The following is a 16,292-nucleotide window of genomic DNA, read 5'->3' on the forward strand; positions in this document are numbered from 1 at the left end:
TCCCGCAGCCCCGATCCCGCCCGCTCGCTGTAGCAACTGCCGGTCGGGCTGGCTGGAGCCTCGGGACCAAAAGTCTCTAATGTCGCCGGCTGCTTGCAAGTCCCGCACAGCCAGGGTAGCAGCGCGCAGTTCCCGCGCCCCCGGCGCCCGCAGGCCGCAGAAAGCGGCCGCGCCTCTGTCCGCGCAGTCGGGCTGGGTTACTTTTCAGAAACCTTCCTTCCTCATCATCAATCCTCCAGACGAAGAAAATCACTATGGAAGGCCCACGACCCTCCCCAGAGGACACCCTGCCGCCCACTGAGCCCTGGGGGACTTGCCCGAAGGGACCAATTTCCCGGAGTTCGTGGACCCTCCAGGGCAGCAGCCCGCTCCCACCCCTACCGCAGGGCTCCAATGATCCGCAGCCCCGCGGATTTCGAAAGCCTTCCCGGTTCGCTGGCGGCTAAGGGACGGTCACCGAAGCGCGCGGAACTGTGGAGAGCCACTGCCGCTTTCGGGGATCGCCACTGCCCTTCACCCTGCGTTGCAAAGTGCCCCCCATCATCGAATCCTTGGCTGTCCAGAACTGCAGACCCGGGCAAGGAAGAACTAGAACTGCGGGAAATGTGGATTTGGGGAGGGGGGCGGGATGGGTTAGACTGGGGGACCGTGGACATTCACTGGAGGGAGGGAGCAAGCAGTCGGCCTTTCAGGCCAGTGTGTGCCCACCGCCCTGGCCGCACCGAGGGACCTTTCCTAGGAGCCAGGCAACTGCCTTCGCCATTACACCATCATCACCAGAAAACATGATGGCTCTTCTAGCGCTTTTGACTAAGAGGCGTTTTGTTTGGAAGTTCACTTAGGATCCCTGATCTGTTTTTCAGAGTATGGATTCTTTTCTATTTGCCATCTTTCACCTGAGCCACACCCTACTCCTACCCCCCCCCCTTTCCTGGCTAAAAATAATAATAAAGTCAAAAAAAAAAAAAAAAAAAAAAGAAACCCAAAAAACCTTGCAAAGGACGCTGAGGGGTAAAAGGGCCCAGAAGCCTGCTTAGAAACCTATGAGGTCGTCTCCCTGATTTCACTCGCGTGGGGTTTTAACAGGGTGGGGTCAGCCACAAGCGGATCCCAGAGAACCGAAAGTGCACTTATTTCCACGTAAACTCAAGTCTCAAGTCCCCTCGGGCCTCCATCCAAGTCCCGGACTTGTCATGCATGAGGACTCAACAGAGGCAGGAACCAGAAAATAGAAAATCTTAAAAAATAAAACAAAACCCTTATCCATGCTTTGGGCGCGAAACCTCGACGCGCCTCTAAAAGGAACGTTAAGAAAAAGGCCGGGAGAAGGGCGCGCGGTCCGGGCGCCGGCCCGGGGATTGCATCATTTGCGGCTCCCCCTCCAGGACCCGGGCTGAGAACCGCAGCCACCATCATGGCGCTCGGGTCGGGACGCGGGAAGCGTGTCCAGGCCGCGGCCAGTGAGCTTAGATAGAAGCGTTTGCAAACATGTTCCTTGGCCGCGGAGCGCCAGTCTCTTGCCCCCTCCTTCCCTTTGTGTGCGTGTGCGTGTGCATGTGCGTGCGTACGTGTGTTTGCGTGTGCGCGTGTGTGATGTGTGCAGACGAAGCGAGAAGTTGAAGTTTCTCTCCCCCCCCACCCCCTCCCCGTCCCGAGCTGGTGGTTGTAAACTTGATTGGCATTGGCTGCGCCCACTGACCCCTGCACCGAGTCCACTGAAGATTTAAGGTGGATCTGAGAGGCTGCAGCTGCAGGCGGAGCCTCGCTCTTAACTTAGTTTTGGAAGGAAAAAAAAGCCTAAACCGTGCGCCTGCTGCGTTTTACGAATCCTTCGGTCCACAGGTCCGCGGGTCCCCGCCCAGCCCGCCGCGCTTCCCCCGCCCACCTTCCCCGGCATCCCCATTGGCTCGCGCCTGCAGTTTGAATTTTTTTTTTTTTTTTTGGATGCTTGTTTTCTTGTTAAAAAATTTTTTACAGTATGGTAGATCATGTGATGGGACTTAGTTGGGGAGTCTGAGTTGGGGTGTTTTAGCTGGTTTGGTTGCAGGCAGTAGGGAGTAGGATGGGTGGAGCTTTCTGTTCCAAAAGTTGCCCCCCCCCACCTCAACCCCCGCCTGCAAGTGCCGTTGACAGAGTGCAGGCGGGAAGCTTCGGCTTGGGTTGAGATGTAGCATCAAACATTCACGGATGTCCAGGGAGCACGGGCCCACAGGCTGCTGGCCAGAGGTACTAGGAAGGTACAGGCGGGAGCTGGACGAGGACGCACTTTCCCCTGTCTTGGAAAGGTAGATTCGGGGGGGCGGGGGCGGGAGTGGGTAGGTATCTTAGAAATTAATATTTACCCATCATAGAAATAAACCAACCAAGTACAAGGTATGGCTATAGACTTTATATAGAGCAAAAGAGATGTTATTCCAGGGGTTAGAATGTCAAAATCCACCAGAATAAAGGTAGTCGGTGTCATTTTCTTCCTTTTTTAACCTTAAAGAAAAATAAAAACTGTCTCTGTTTCCCAGTCCCCCCCTCTCCCCCGTGGGGATGAGATAGGGAACCTGGGTGAGGAATCTCATTGGAAAGAGTATGTTAAGAATTAGGAGGATTTGATCAGTAGCACAGATGTAATACAAGTAATGACTTTTATTAATTAGGATCCAACTATGTTTTTCTTTGCGGTGAAGCTTTTGAAACTTCATAATAATGAAATGGTAGACCCTAATCAGTCTTTCTCTTTATCAGGGAAGTCGCATATGCATACCTTTTTTTCCCCCCTTTTGCTTTTTTTCCTTCCCTTAAAAATAATTCTGAGGTCTCCTTCAGTCTGTTTTAGCCAGATGCCCAGCCTTCGCCTCCTGACAGCATACCATGTCCTTAGCTTTGAGCTGGACCTTACCTCTCCCAGCTAGCTCCCTAAGCTCCATGACCCCGTCAGAAACCAACATGTTTGAGCTGTTTGCTAGGCTATATTCATTGACTCTGTTAGAGGCTCCCTGCTCCCTTCTGCCTTTCAGAGGGCCCACCTATCAGAGTGGGCAGTCCATAAGGAAAAACACATCCCTATGAGAAGGAAGCGAGTCTCAGAAACAGGTCTTCATCTTGAGTGTGAATCAGGCAGGGATTTGGATGGTCCCTGGACAGGGGTGTTATAGATAAGATTAAGATAGCACGTAACTAGCTAAACGGGTTTTGAAACTTGGGCTTGGCATGGTGGAGCACACCTGTAATCTGAGCACTTGTTAAGTGAAGGCAGGAGGATCAGGAGTTCAAGGCCTGCTTTGGGTGCTTTGAGAGTTTGCAGTCATCCTAGACTGCGCATAACCGTCCCTACCGCAAACATACCAACAAGCATTCAGACGAAAGTGGCCATAAATAATCCCCCACTGGACATGGCGGTGTATCATTTTAACCCCAGTACTCATGAGGCAGAGGCAGATGGATCTCTGTGAGTTCCAGGTCAAAAATAAATAAATTATTAATAATAATGGCCCCCTCCCTCCCTGACCCACTCCTGACTTCTTGCTGGTTTTGAACTTGATGGGTCCCTGACTAGATGGGACTCTAGGCATGTGTTTTTGCATCCATCCTAACTTCTCAAGCTGAACTCAGACTCTGGATCAGCAAAGGAGGAAACTACCGACCTCCAGGTCTTGGGGGTGGGGTGGGGAGAGGTTAAGTGCCTGCTGTGTAAGCAGGAGGACCCAAGTTTGGATTTCCAGAACGTGTATAAAATGTGCACATTTTTAATCCCAGAGCTGGTGAGTGGACAGAGAAAAGTAGATTCCTGGGTTCTGAGTAACCAGCCAATTCTAGCTAAAATGGTGAGCTCCAGATTCAGTGAGATGGAGGGCAGTAAGGGATACCAGTGGTGACCTCTGCCTCCACATGGGCGCGCCCGCGGGTGCGCCCACACATGACACAGGCGTGCACACAAAAGAAATCTACTGGCTAACATCTTTAAACAGTACTAGGTTGGAGTCAAATCATTGGGGTATGTAACTGCTGACAGTGGGTCCCAGACCCAAGAACAGAGCAGAAAAAGCACTGCGTGTTGAAATATCATAGTACTGTGCATTAGTCACATGTCCTCGGTGTCGCTGGTGCAGACAAGCCAAGCGTGCTGCCAACTGTGTAAGAGTACAGCTATCCAATAGTGCACAGCACTTCATCATAACAACTTAACTGTCCAAGAGGTCTTCTTTGGTCTCTGATCCTTCAGAGTATATTATTGTCATCAAAGGAGACAGCAATCCAATGCATGCCACTGCCCCTAACCTTTACCTAACAGGAAGACAGGATAGAAGGTAGATGTCATACTGATTATGTTTTTTGCTGCCTGGATAGAAGCCAGAGCCTTGCGCACGGTAGGCAAGCACAGGAAAACTGAGTGAATCCCAGGCTGGCCTTGAACATAAGATGTAGCTACAACTTCAAGTAGTCTTCCTTCTTCTGCCTCCCACGAGCTTGAATTACAGTTGTGCCCCACCACACCTGGCTCAGGTAATGATAGGCTGGATCCCACTAGGCTAATGCATGTGTTTGGAACTTTGTTTTGAACAGTAACAATCGTTAAGTAAATAAAATAGAAGGGTGGGGACGCAGCTTAGTCTGTAGAGTGCCTGCCTAGCAGGAACAGGCCTTAGTTGTGCTCCCCACTCTACATAAAACTGGTGCATGCCTGTAGTCCGATACTCAGAAGACAGAGGCAGAGGCAGAGGCAGGAGGATCAGAAATTCAAGGTCATCTTCAGCTCCACAGCAAGTTAAAGAGGCCAGACTGTCCTATATGAGACTATCTCAAAACGAAAGAAAACAGCAAGCAAGTAACAAACAAAAATGATCTCACAGATTAAGCACCATAAGGAAAATAATTTTAAGATATTTATACAATGTGTGTTTAAGCTAGATGTTATTACAAGTGGACTTTTGGTGTTGTTGTTGTTGTTGTTTTGTTTTAAAGGCAGGCATAGTTCGCATGCCGGTAGTCCTAGCACTAGTGCTAGGTGAATTTCAATGTCATTCTTGGCTACACAGGGAGTCTGGGGGCAGCCAGGGTTACATAGCAAAAATAAAAAAGTAAAAAAAAAAAAAAAATCAGTTATTTAAAAAAAAAAACCCAGTATATTGTAGAAGTTAATTTATTATCTAAGGAAAAGATTGTTTAAAATAAATAATGTTTGGTTCAGTTGTCCACTGGAGAAAGCCCACAGTGATATGTAGCAGTGGTCTCCACATATTCCTTTCTGTTACTCATTGATTGATTACCTCAGGGCAACTCTCAGACATGAACGTTCTAGTCTGGGGACGAGTCGAATGCAGTTACACCATCTTCTATCTGTGTTTGTTTGTTCTGAGACAGCCGAGTGACCCTCAAACTTACTATGTAGTTGAGAGGCCTTAAACTTGGTCTTCCTGTCTGCCTCTGAGTACTGGCATTACAGGCAGACACTGCCACACCAGCTTCCGTTTTTGTTTCTTTTCTGCTATGTTTTTACTCTGTTTTATCCACCGGGTAAGCTGTTATATACAGTCTCTTTCCTTTTCTGGCCTTAGATGTTTGGATACACAGATAGTATTGTTACAATCACTTAATGTATCGGATCTAGAACAAGCTGTTCAGATTGCAGCCTAGTAGGGGCTGCAGCCTACTCTATCCTGGAGCCTAGATGTGCAGCGGGGCTCCACAGCCTGTAGTAGCTTCTCCGTGTTCATACAACGTTAACACATTGGTCAGAAGGTGTCCCTGTGGTCGGCAACACATGACTGCAAGTCTGATGAAGTCAGACTTGATCCCCGTAGCTCTCCTGTTCTGGGAGGAGAGACAGGGAAGTCCGGTATAATGGGAATAATTAAAGAAACAGACTTTGAAACTGGAACAGGTCACATTTACTAATGCTGTTTAAGGCCTGAGAAGGTGAGGAAGATGTGGAATCCTCATTCTAGGGTTTGAGTCTCCAATAGGTGACCTGGACTGATGAAAAAGGAAACTGTGTTCTTGGACAGGAAGATTCACCATGAAAAAGATGATTACTCTCATTAATGTCTTTACAATTTCCTCATGATAAACTTTGGTTTCCTTGTATCCTCCCCAAGACCTCCCAAGAGCTAGGAATCCAACTCAGAGTCTTGTACATGCTAGGCAAGTACTCTGCCACTGAGCCATGTCCCCTACCTCCTCCTTCATTGTTTCTCCCTCCATTCCACCCCCAACTCCCACAATCCTTCAGTCTCAGGTGTACCAAGGCCATATTATTTTTATGAATGCAGAATGGTTTCATTTCCAGTGAGACGCCAATGAATTCTTTTGCCCCATTCCTTTCCCCTTTCCAGAATTCCCCCAGCTTCTTTTGTCCTATATGGATTTAAAATTTCTGATTTTTAATTGTTGTTGGTTTTAAGGAAATAACGGGAGTGGTCTGATGTATGGCTTACACCTGTGGTTCTAGTACCATAGTTGAGGCAGAGTCATAGGACAAGGAGTTCAAGGTCATTCTCAGTTTTGCAGTGAGCTTGAGGCCAGCCCAGTCTACATGATAGCTACATGTGTTTTGAAAACGAGAGAGAGAGAGAGAGAGAGAGAGAGAGAGAGAGAGAGAGCGCCCAGCAGTAATGGCAGAATGATTATCAGTATGCACAGGGTTTGATGCCCAGCACTGAATAACAACATTACTATAATGAAATCCTTATCTTACATTTTTCACTGGGATAAATTCTTGAAGAATTAGAAGGAATGTAGTAAAAGGGTTGGTAAAATAGCTGAACAGGTAAAGACACTTGCTGAGCAAAAGCCGAGTTCAATCCTGAAAACCTTGTACAGGTAGAAGGAGGGAACCAACTTCACAAAATTGTCTTCTGTCTTCCACTTGTGTTATCTCTCTCTGTCTTTGTCTCTCTATCTCTTTCTCTTACACACACACACACACACACACACACACAATAAATTATTTAAAAATTGAAAGAAGAAATGGAATAGAAAAATATAAAATCATAAATATACACAAAGAAGCCTGAAGAGGTTTTAAGAATTGTGTGTGTTGTGCTGTGTGTGGTACTTGTACTTGTCAGTGTGTGCATCCAGAGACTGAGGTCAGGTGTCTGCCATCCAAACTTTCCACGTGGTTTTTTTCAGAAGGGCTCAGACAGAATCTGAAACTCAGCAGTTCAGTCAGGCCAGCTGCTCACTGCACTTCAGAGAGCTCTGCCTGCCTTTACCGGAGGACCTGTGCTGACGGTGACTTGCAGGGATTCTGGGGATCAAACTCAGGTCCTCTTACCTGTTCTTCAGTGACTTTACCAACTGAGCCATCTGACAAGCCCCCTGAAAATTTTTGGAAATTAAATCTCAGAGTGCAGAAGGTATTTCTTTCTAAGTATGATAGAAAAACATAAAATTCATAAAATGAAATTTGATGACATAAAATTAATTAAAAAATTTTTTCAATGTGTAATGTACCCTAAGCAAAGTAAAAAAAAAAAAAAAAAAAGAAAAGAGAAGAAAAGAAAAAAGGAGGCACAGTGGTGATGATTTCACATCAGTGCGAATGAAAAAAAATATTTTTCTAAAGATTTTCAAGTGGATGAGTGGTTTGCACGCATGAGGAGAAATCGTTAGATCTCCTGGAATTGAACTTCCTGAGGTTCGTAAGCCACCATGTGGGGGCTGAGAACCAGACTTGGGTCCTCTGCAAGAGCAATAAACGCTCTTAACTACTGACGCATCTTTCCAGCCCCAATAACATGAATATATTAAATGCCACTCAACTGTGCTCTTAAAATATTTTTAAATGATAAAATTCATGCTATGTATATTTAATCACACACTCAAAAAAAAAAAAAAAAAAAAGCCCAGAAGCCACTGGGATGGCTCAGTGGTTAAGGACGCTGCTGTCACCAATGTCACCAAGACAGAATTGAGTTCCCAGTACTCACCTTTAAACCAGCTCCAGGCCCTCTCCTAGCCTCTTCAGAAACCTTTGTTCACACATGCACATATCCTCACATAGATACAGGCATGTATACATACTTAAAAGACTAAACATTAAAGAAGAAACCAAATATTTAAAACTAAATAAAAAAATACAAACTATTAGAAAATTCGTTTGCTCATGTTCTATCTAAAAGAATTCTGCACATTCATGGCGTTCAGATACTGGTAAAGTGGTTTGGCTTCAAGCTCTGAGGTCAGACTGGGTTTTTTTGTTTGTTCATTTGTTTGTTTTGTTTTTGTTTGTTTTGTTTGTTTCTTGTTTTGATTGGGTCTTACGTAGCTGAGGAGAGCTTCAAAGTACTGATCTCTGCCTCAGCCATCTAACGTCAAGCAACAATTTTGCCTTTCAAAGTTTCTCTCTTTGTTTACACAATAAAGCTATTGAGTGTTTTCATAAAGGTATTAAAAATATCTAGTGGCCGCTAAGCGTAGTGGAAATGTCTGTTACCGTGGCACTGGGGAGGTGGAGACAGTAGGGTCATCCTTGTCTATCCAACCAGTTTGGGACCAGCTTGGTCACTGCCTCCACCTAGTTGACTCATTAATTTATGTGCAGTACTTAGCACAATGTCTGGTTTATAATAAATAATAGCTCTCGGGTTGGAGAGATGGCTCAGCAACCACATGGTGGCTCACAACCATCTGTAATGGGATCTGATGCCCTCTTCTGGTGTGTCTGAAGACAGCGACAGTGTACTCATATACATAAATAAAACTTTAAAAAATAATAGCCCTCACATATTTATAAATAATATAAAACAACCAGTACTATGCTGATGTTGCAAACTAATTTGTTTTTGGAAACGAGTCTTGCTATGTAACCTTGGCTAGCCTACAATTCCATATACTGGCCTTGAACTTGTGGCCCTCTTGCCTCAACCTCCAGAGTGCTTGGGCCACAGGTGTAGGCCATCCCCTCTGGCTTTTGGACTAGGTGAATTTGTTTCTGTTATTTATATCTGTAGTCCACTCTGAACTCAAGGTGATTTTCTTGCCTTAGCCTCCCAAGTGCTAGAATTATAGGCCTGCACCATCATGCTTGGCTGGAATGTTTAAAATTGACATTTAGTAAACAGAATTAATATACTACAAAATGGCTGAAGTGGTAAGTTTTGGTGTTTTTTTTTTTTTAAGTAAGATTAAAGCAGTTTTTTTAAGGCATGTGTTTGATTTAAGACCATCCCTAATGATTTCTGGAATGACCTACTATAGGTTTATTTGTAGCAAGGAGTAACCCACGTACAAAGACAATATTGAAGTAGAAAAGGGTTGTGACCCATGTATCAAAGTGGGAATTTATTAGGCGATAGTAGTTGTACCTGCCTGTAATATCAACACTTGGGAGACTGAGGCAGAATGATGAATTTGAGACAGCCTTCGACACATAGTGAGATCCTGGCTCAAACAAACAGGAACAGGAAAGGCACTGGTGTGTGTGGTCGTGCTTGCTGGCAATCCTGGAACCCCAGAGGTGGAGGCAGGGGAATTATGTATAGGCCATCTTTTACAACATTAAGTTAGATGCCACTATCTATGAGGTCCTGTCCACAATCACCAAGACAAAATAAAAACCACCCCCCAAACCAAAACAACAAAACCCAAACAAATTCAAGGCAAAACAAAACAAAAGACCCACAATTAACAAAAAATATACACAGGCACACATGCGCACACGCACGCAACTCATCCATAAAGTTTAGGTAAACTGAGTCAGAAACAGCATCACCCGGAAAGAAACGTGGCTGTTCTTGAGTTTCACTGTTACTTCCCTCCAAGGCTGAGTGACTTTTCTCCACTGGTGACCAAGGAAGTGAGGGGACTGTACTGTCTCTCAGAGTCAGTGTATGATCCCTGTCCTCAGACGATCTAAGCCTTAGCTTGGTAGCATGGCCTGCTCTACTCCAGAGACCCGCAGGTGGCCTTGTGCGCAGTGCAGCTCCCCACACACCTGCGTTCAGTTCTGTACGAGCCCGAGTCTCTTAACTCATCGGCCTATGCTGGGTTTTCCTTCAAACCGAATTCCTTTAACAGTTTCAAGCAGCTTTAAAAAACAAACAAACAAAAGAAACCAAACGGGGTCTCAGTCATGTAACCCAGGTGTGGGCCACTGCACTCAACTAAAATGTCACTTATTTATTTCATGACAACTGTGAAATGTCACAGAAAGAGACTGTTATGCAATTGTTGGTGGTAGGTGATAGCAACACTGGGGAAAATGTTAAACACTCTACCCACACACATATACACACACAACATACATATACACACATACATATGTACACACATACATACATACATACCACACACATATACACACACCACATACATATACACACATACATATATACACACATACATACATACCACGCAGATACTTATATACATATCCTCACACATATATACAATACATACATACCACACATAATAAACTCCAACATACATATATACCACACATGAAAACATATATACACATGTATACATATATACCACACAAATGTACATATATATGCATTCCACATAGATATATACACACGTACACACAAATACACACACCCATGTACATAATTATACACACATATATCATACACACTCTTGTATACTGTTGGTTTAAAATGTATATTCTTTATTTTTGCTATTCCTTTTTACAAATTTACTTTTGGGAAATAAGCAGTTATGTGTGTTTTCTAGAATGGTCTTATATTGTTATAAGTTTCTGTTTTGGAACAGAAAAGCAACTGAACAAAACATTTGACCCTGGGCATGGTGCTTCAAGCCTATAGTCCTCCTGTTTGGGAGGCAGAGACAGGGGGATGGCCAAGTGTTTGAGGCTAGTCTAAGCTTCCTCACAAGACCTGGCTTATTTTTTTTTATCATGTGTATATGTGTATTCTATGTCTGTGTGAGAGTGTATGCCACATGTGTAAGCTATTAGAGGACAAGAGAGAGTGTCAGATCTGAGAGCTGGGGTTTGAGGTGGTTGGAAGCCACTGGACATGAGTTCTAGCAACAAAACTCTGGATCGTCTGTGTGAGAAGTAAGCACTCCACCACCGAGCCACTCTCCAGCTCCAAGACTCCATTTGATTTTAAAATTACAGGACTGAATATCTGATCGAACTGATAGTATACACAAGGACGATAGAGATTAAAACAGTCCAGGGAGGGCTGGGGCATAGCTCACCCAGGGAGTGCTTGCCTGTGGATTCAGTCTCCAGCACTGGGAAAAACAAAACCATGAAGCCCACCTTGAGCAGCTTTGATTCGTTGGTAGCAGAAGTTGGCCCTGTTAAATGAAGGCAAAAAGCAAGAGTAATATTTATAGAATGGGACATTCTTGTGAAAAAATTAGGGCTCGTAAATATGTACAAAATTGTCTAGAAGAGTGGTTCTCAACCTGTAGGTCACAGCCCCTTTGGCGAAGTCCTATCTCCAAAAATATTTACATTATGATTCATAACAGTAGCAAAATTACAGTTATAAAGTAGCAACAAAAAATAATTTTATTGTTGGGATCACCACAGCAAGGGGAACTGTATTAAATGGTTGCAACATTAGGAATGTTGAGAACCACTGGCCTACAAGGTTACCTAAGAAGTTAATCTCTCTCTCTTTCTCTCTCCCCTCCTCTTCCTCCTCCTCATGAGTTAAACCTCAGGATTTAACTCTGTAGTCCAAGCTGACTTTTGAAGTAGTAGCAACTCTCCTGCCTCAACTCCCAGTGCTTGGATTATAATTATAGGCCACTATTGTCTGCTCCTGCCTTGAGCCTGACTGGGCCCCGCCCAGATCCTCTTTCCGTTCCTTTCAGCTGCGCAGTTTCTAGCTCTCACCTTGCTTCCTCGTCCTCACTTCTAGGGAGAGGCTGAGGGCCTACTTTCTCCCCTTTCAAAGGCCGAATTTTATTTTTTTAAACTTAAGAGCTTTACTGTGCAGGACAGAGGGTGAGACTCCTGCCTGCCTGTTCCAAAACTTTTAAATTGTTCTGAGATCCCTGATGAGCCCTGTCTTGCTCTCCATTGTTTGAAGAGAGTAGAGTCAGGGAAGCTTGAAGTTTCCTTCCTTCCTTCCTTCCTTTCTTCCTTCCTTCCTTCCTTCCTTCCTTCCTTCCTTAAATACAGGCAGCATTACATACAGTTCCCCTTTACACTGGAGGTGAAAAATCACACTGGAATTTGTCATTAAGCCAAATTTTCTTTTTTTTTTCGGAGCTGGGAACCGAACTCAGGGCCTTGCGCTTGCTAGGCAAGCGCTCTACCACTGAGCTAAATCCCCAACCCCCCAAATTGTCTTTCTTAAATGTCTTTAGTACACGTTTTCCTGTCCTGTTGACTTCTTGTTCTTATGTGTATACAATGTCTTCGTCCTTTGGATTTTTTTGGTGCCCTGAGTACTCTCGACTGCGGTTCACCATCAGAGTGGCTCCAGCCTCTCTGGATCGCAAACAGCCAACATCCGAGTCTCCAGATACTCCTTCCTTCAGCACTCTTTCCCCCCCTTGATTTCTCCTCTGCTACTGAGGCTGGGGAATCTCATTCCATCCTCTACACAAGTTCGTTCTTTTCACACGACTTTGCCCACAGGACACAGACTTCTTGGCTCCCTCGTCTGGGTTCTGCAGCTCTGCTCTGGAGTGACTGTGTCTTCTACTCTGGCCTTGAGCATTCACGATGCTGCTAATTTACTCTTCCATGGGATGGATTCTGTCTGATACATCCCCAGGTATAGATGGGAATCTCTCTCTCTCCCAGATCTCGCTTTTCACAGGCTCAGGTGGCACGCATGTGTCTCTTGCTATGAGCAGCCCTCTGACTCTTTGAAGTGCAAGCTTTCACCTGTTGCTTCCTGCTTTGGCGACACAGCTCAGCCCCCTGGTTCTCCAGACATTGATATCTCTTGCAGACTTCCTTTTGAGGGGCAGGGAAGCATTGCTCAAAGTCATAAATCTTACAGGGAAGTCACTGGAGCATAGGGGATGGTACCCCTCGGATCAGTGTAGTAGTTGGCACATGAAGCAGCATGTGATAGCGCTTCTGCAGTCAGGAAACACGGAGAGGGAGATGAAAAATGCTGTTCAGCTCACTTTTTCCTTCTTGCTAACTCTGGGACTCAGGTCCTCCATGAGGCTAGTGCCACTCACACTTAAAATTGAACAGATACCACCAAAGTCCAACTTGGTGAGTTTCATGGAGGTCACCTACAGGATATGGGTGAGGGGTTACTTACAGGAGCAGAAATGACTGACAGCTGTGTCACCAAAGCCACTCCGGGTGACAGCTCACAAAGCTGGGAACCTAGAGCTCACTGCAGGCAGCTCAGTAGGTTAGAAAATGTCCTTTCGGGGCTGGGGATTTAGCTCAGTGGTAGAGCGCTTACCTAGGAAGCGCAAGGCCCTGGGTTCGGTCCCCAGCTCCGAAAAAAAGAACCAAAAAAAAAAAAAATGTCCTTTCCAGTTGCCCAATGGTTCTAAACCTCTGTTAGTTTCTGCTTTTTTTTTTTAAAGATTTTATTCATTTATTATATATAAGTACACTGTAGCTGACTTCAGACACACCAGAAGAGGGCATCAGATCTCTTTACAGATGGTTGTGAGCCACCATGTGGTTGCTGGGAATTGAACTCAGGACCTCTGGAAGAGCAGTCAGTGCTCTTAACCGCTGAGCCATCTCTCCAGCCCTCTGTTTCTTTTTTAAAAATTTTTTTACATTATATTTATATAAATACACTGTATCACACACACACACACACACACACACACACACACACACACACACACACACACACACAGAGTAGCTGTCTTCAGACACATCAGATTACATTACAGATGGCTGTGAGCCACCACAGGGTTGCTAGGAATTGAACTCCGGACCTAGGGAAGAGCAGTCAGTGCTCTTAACCACTGAACCCCCCTCCAGCCCAGCTTCTGCTTCTTCGAAGTAGCTGGTCTGGTCTCAGAGTCTTCTTTGCAGCTTTGCTTGTCTCTTTGCAGTTCAGCTGAGCTTTTCTGAGAGGGAATCTTCAGCTTTTATTGCTTATTCCAGCAGGGAGGGGGAAGAGTGAATTTTGTCAGTTTCAGGAACTTCCTGAAGCATTTTTTGAGTTGTTTATCTTCCTGCTTAAAGAGCTTCCCTGCAAGATGAAATGTTTCAATCTTGGTGGAAATTGTTACATAACAGGTGGCTCTTTTCAATGAACTCAGTCTTGAAACTCTATCGCAGTTGTGCCCAAGGACCGATTATCTCTTAGGTGTGCAATTGTTCCTCTTAATAGTCAACCTAACAGACTCTAGAACCTCCCGGGAAATGGGCCACTGGGCATGCCTCTGGGTAATTATTTTATATGTTATTTGGTGTGGGAAGACAAGGCAGGATTGTCTAGGCAGAAGATCTTGGGTGGTGTAAGAATAAAGAAGTTGAGCTGAGCACCAGTGCACAAACCTTCATCCATTGTTTGCTTCTGACTGTGGGTGAAATGTGACCAGCAGACTCAGGCTCTTGCCTTTGTGACTTCCTTTCTATGAATGTTTATAGCTTGGAACTGTGAGCTAAAAATAAGCCCATTTCTCCTCCAAGTTGCTTTAGTCAGGCTATTTTATCACAGCAACAGGAAATAAACCATGACAAAGTAATAAGATCTTGTCTAATTGGCAGTGTATGTATGCGTGCATTTATATACAAATTCTACCATCTATCTATCTATCTATCTATCTATCTATCTATCTATCTATCTATCTATCTATCTACCTATCTATCATCTATTGTGACAAAGTCTCTTTCTCCAGGTATCTGGCTGTCCAGGAACTCTGTGTGTAGACCAAGATGGCCTTGAACTCACAGAGATCTATTTACTTCTGCCTCTGAGTATTGAGATTAAAGGCATGCATGATTACTCCTAGCTTTATGTATCATTTTAAAGCATTTATTTGTGTATATTTGTGTATACACATACCGAGAGGCCAGAGGTCAACTTTCAGGAGTCAGGTCTCTCCTTTCGATTGGGTCCCAGGGATCAAACTCAGGAGGTTAGGCTTGGTGGCTAGTATATTAACTGTCTAAGCTATCAATGGCTCTCGAGTTAACAACATTAACTATGAAAGTCTCACATAGTACAGACTAGGTTCAAACTGGCCACAGAGCCAAAGATGACCTTGAACTCCTGCTCCCTCCTACCTCTACCCCTAAGTTCTGGGGATCACAGATGGGTACTGCCATGGCCAATCTTAAGAATGGATTTTTTTTTTTTCTATACAGGGTCTCCAGGGCTGGGATTAAAGGAGTGTGCCACCATACCTGAATCTTGGGGATGGATTTTTTTTTTTTTTAAAGATCTGTGGGTTTTTTGGTTTTGTTTTTTGTTTGTTTTTGTAATATATATATATATATATATATATATATATATATATATCTGACTCAATTTGGCCTGGAGAAAGACTTTAGATTTTACTTCCTACATCTTTGCTCAGCTAAACACCATTGTTCAAGACCTCAAACCGTCAGAGTATAAACCTGAAGTTCTGAGCCCCTTCATAGTGTTTATCCTTTAGAACGCTTCCCTAATTCTCTGTAGTAATTACATTCCTGTCCATCTCCTCCAGCAGACTGGAGCCTATGAGTACAATACACTAGTCATGTTGGAGATAACAGTCTGACCTGAGTATAGTTGCAAAGTGAAGCCACAATTGGCTTTTCTGAGCCATCAAATAATATTGTCACACGATCTTTCTTTTCTAATAAGATCCTAAATGTTCACTGCTTATCCTGCACGCAGGTACTATTGTTTTTCTCTCTGACTCCTGTGAGTATGTAGTTTGTGGCCGTGAATAAGGAACTTAGCTTTCTTGGAAAATAACCTGAGCTGTTGTCAGTGGAATGCATGATGCCGGCAAGGAAATAGGAATCCCGGGACTGTGGCCAGAAGGAACTTATAAGTCATCTTGTCTAATGTCCCTGCAGGAAATTACAAATTAAGAATTCTCCCATCAGTAAGTGGAAAGATTGGATGGGTGACCTCGGGTACCCAATATTCTGTGATCTCGCTCAGGTCAGCCAAGGGCAGGGCGGTAGGTAGCTTAGGCTGGCCGGGCAACAGAAATGGAAAAGGATTTTTGCCCGCTGCACAGTTCTCTTGAGTAAGTCACGGAAGCAAGAGCTAGTCTCACAGGCGGCATCTCTGGGGTGTGCCAGCTGCCGAAGATCGGGAAATATGAATTCAGGGATAATGTTACCAGTAAGATCTCATGTGGTAAAGAGATGGAGGAGGTTCAGTTTTCTGTGGTTTGTCAAGGCATCCTCCAGTTAATGGGGAAGATATTTATAC

General features: G+C 44.6%; 1 protein-coding gene across 11 annotated transcripts in view; it reads left to right on the forward strand.

Moving 5' to 3' along the window:
- Nucleotides 1-1,676: 1,676 nt before the first annotated feature.
- The window catches only part of Apold1 (apolipoprotein L domain containing 1), a 57,348-nt gene continuing 42,732 nt past the window's right edge, over nt 1,677-16,292 (forward strand). For 4 of the 11 annotated variants that reach the window (XM_039108001.2, XM_039108003.2, XM_039108004.2 and 1 more), the window contains exon 1: nt 2,006-2,285. The gene's annotated coding sequence lies outside the window, so the exon portion shown is untranslated. Of the gene's footprint in view, nt 2,286-16,292 lie in introns of all 11 variants that reach the window. The other 7 variants (XR_005503274.2, XR_005503268.2, XR_010065683.1 and 4 more) reach the window with 5 other exon arrangements.

Source organism: Rattus norvegicus, chromosome 4 (genome assembly GCF_036323735.1).
Source record: "Rattus norvegicus strain BN/NHsdMcwi chromosome 4, GRCr8, whole genome shotgun sequence".
Classification (NCBI taxonomy): Eukaryota; Metazoa; Chordata; class Mammalia; order Rodentia; family Muridae; genus Rattus; species Rattus norvegicus.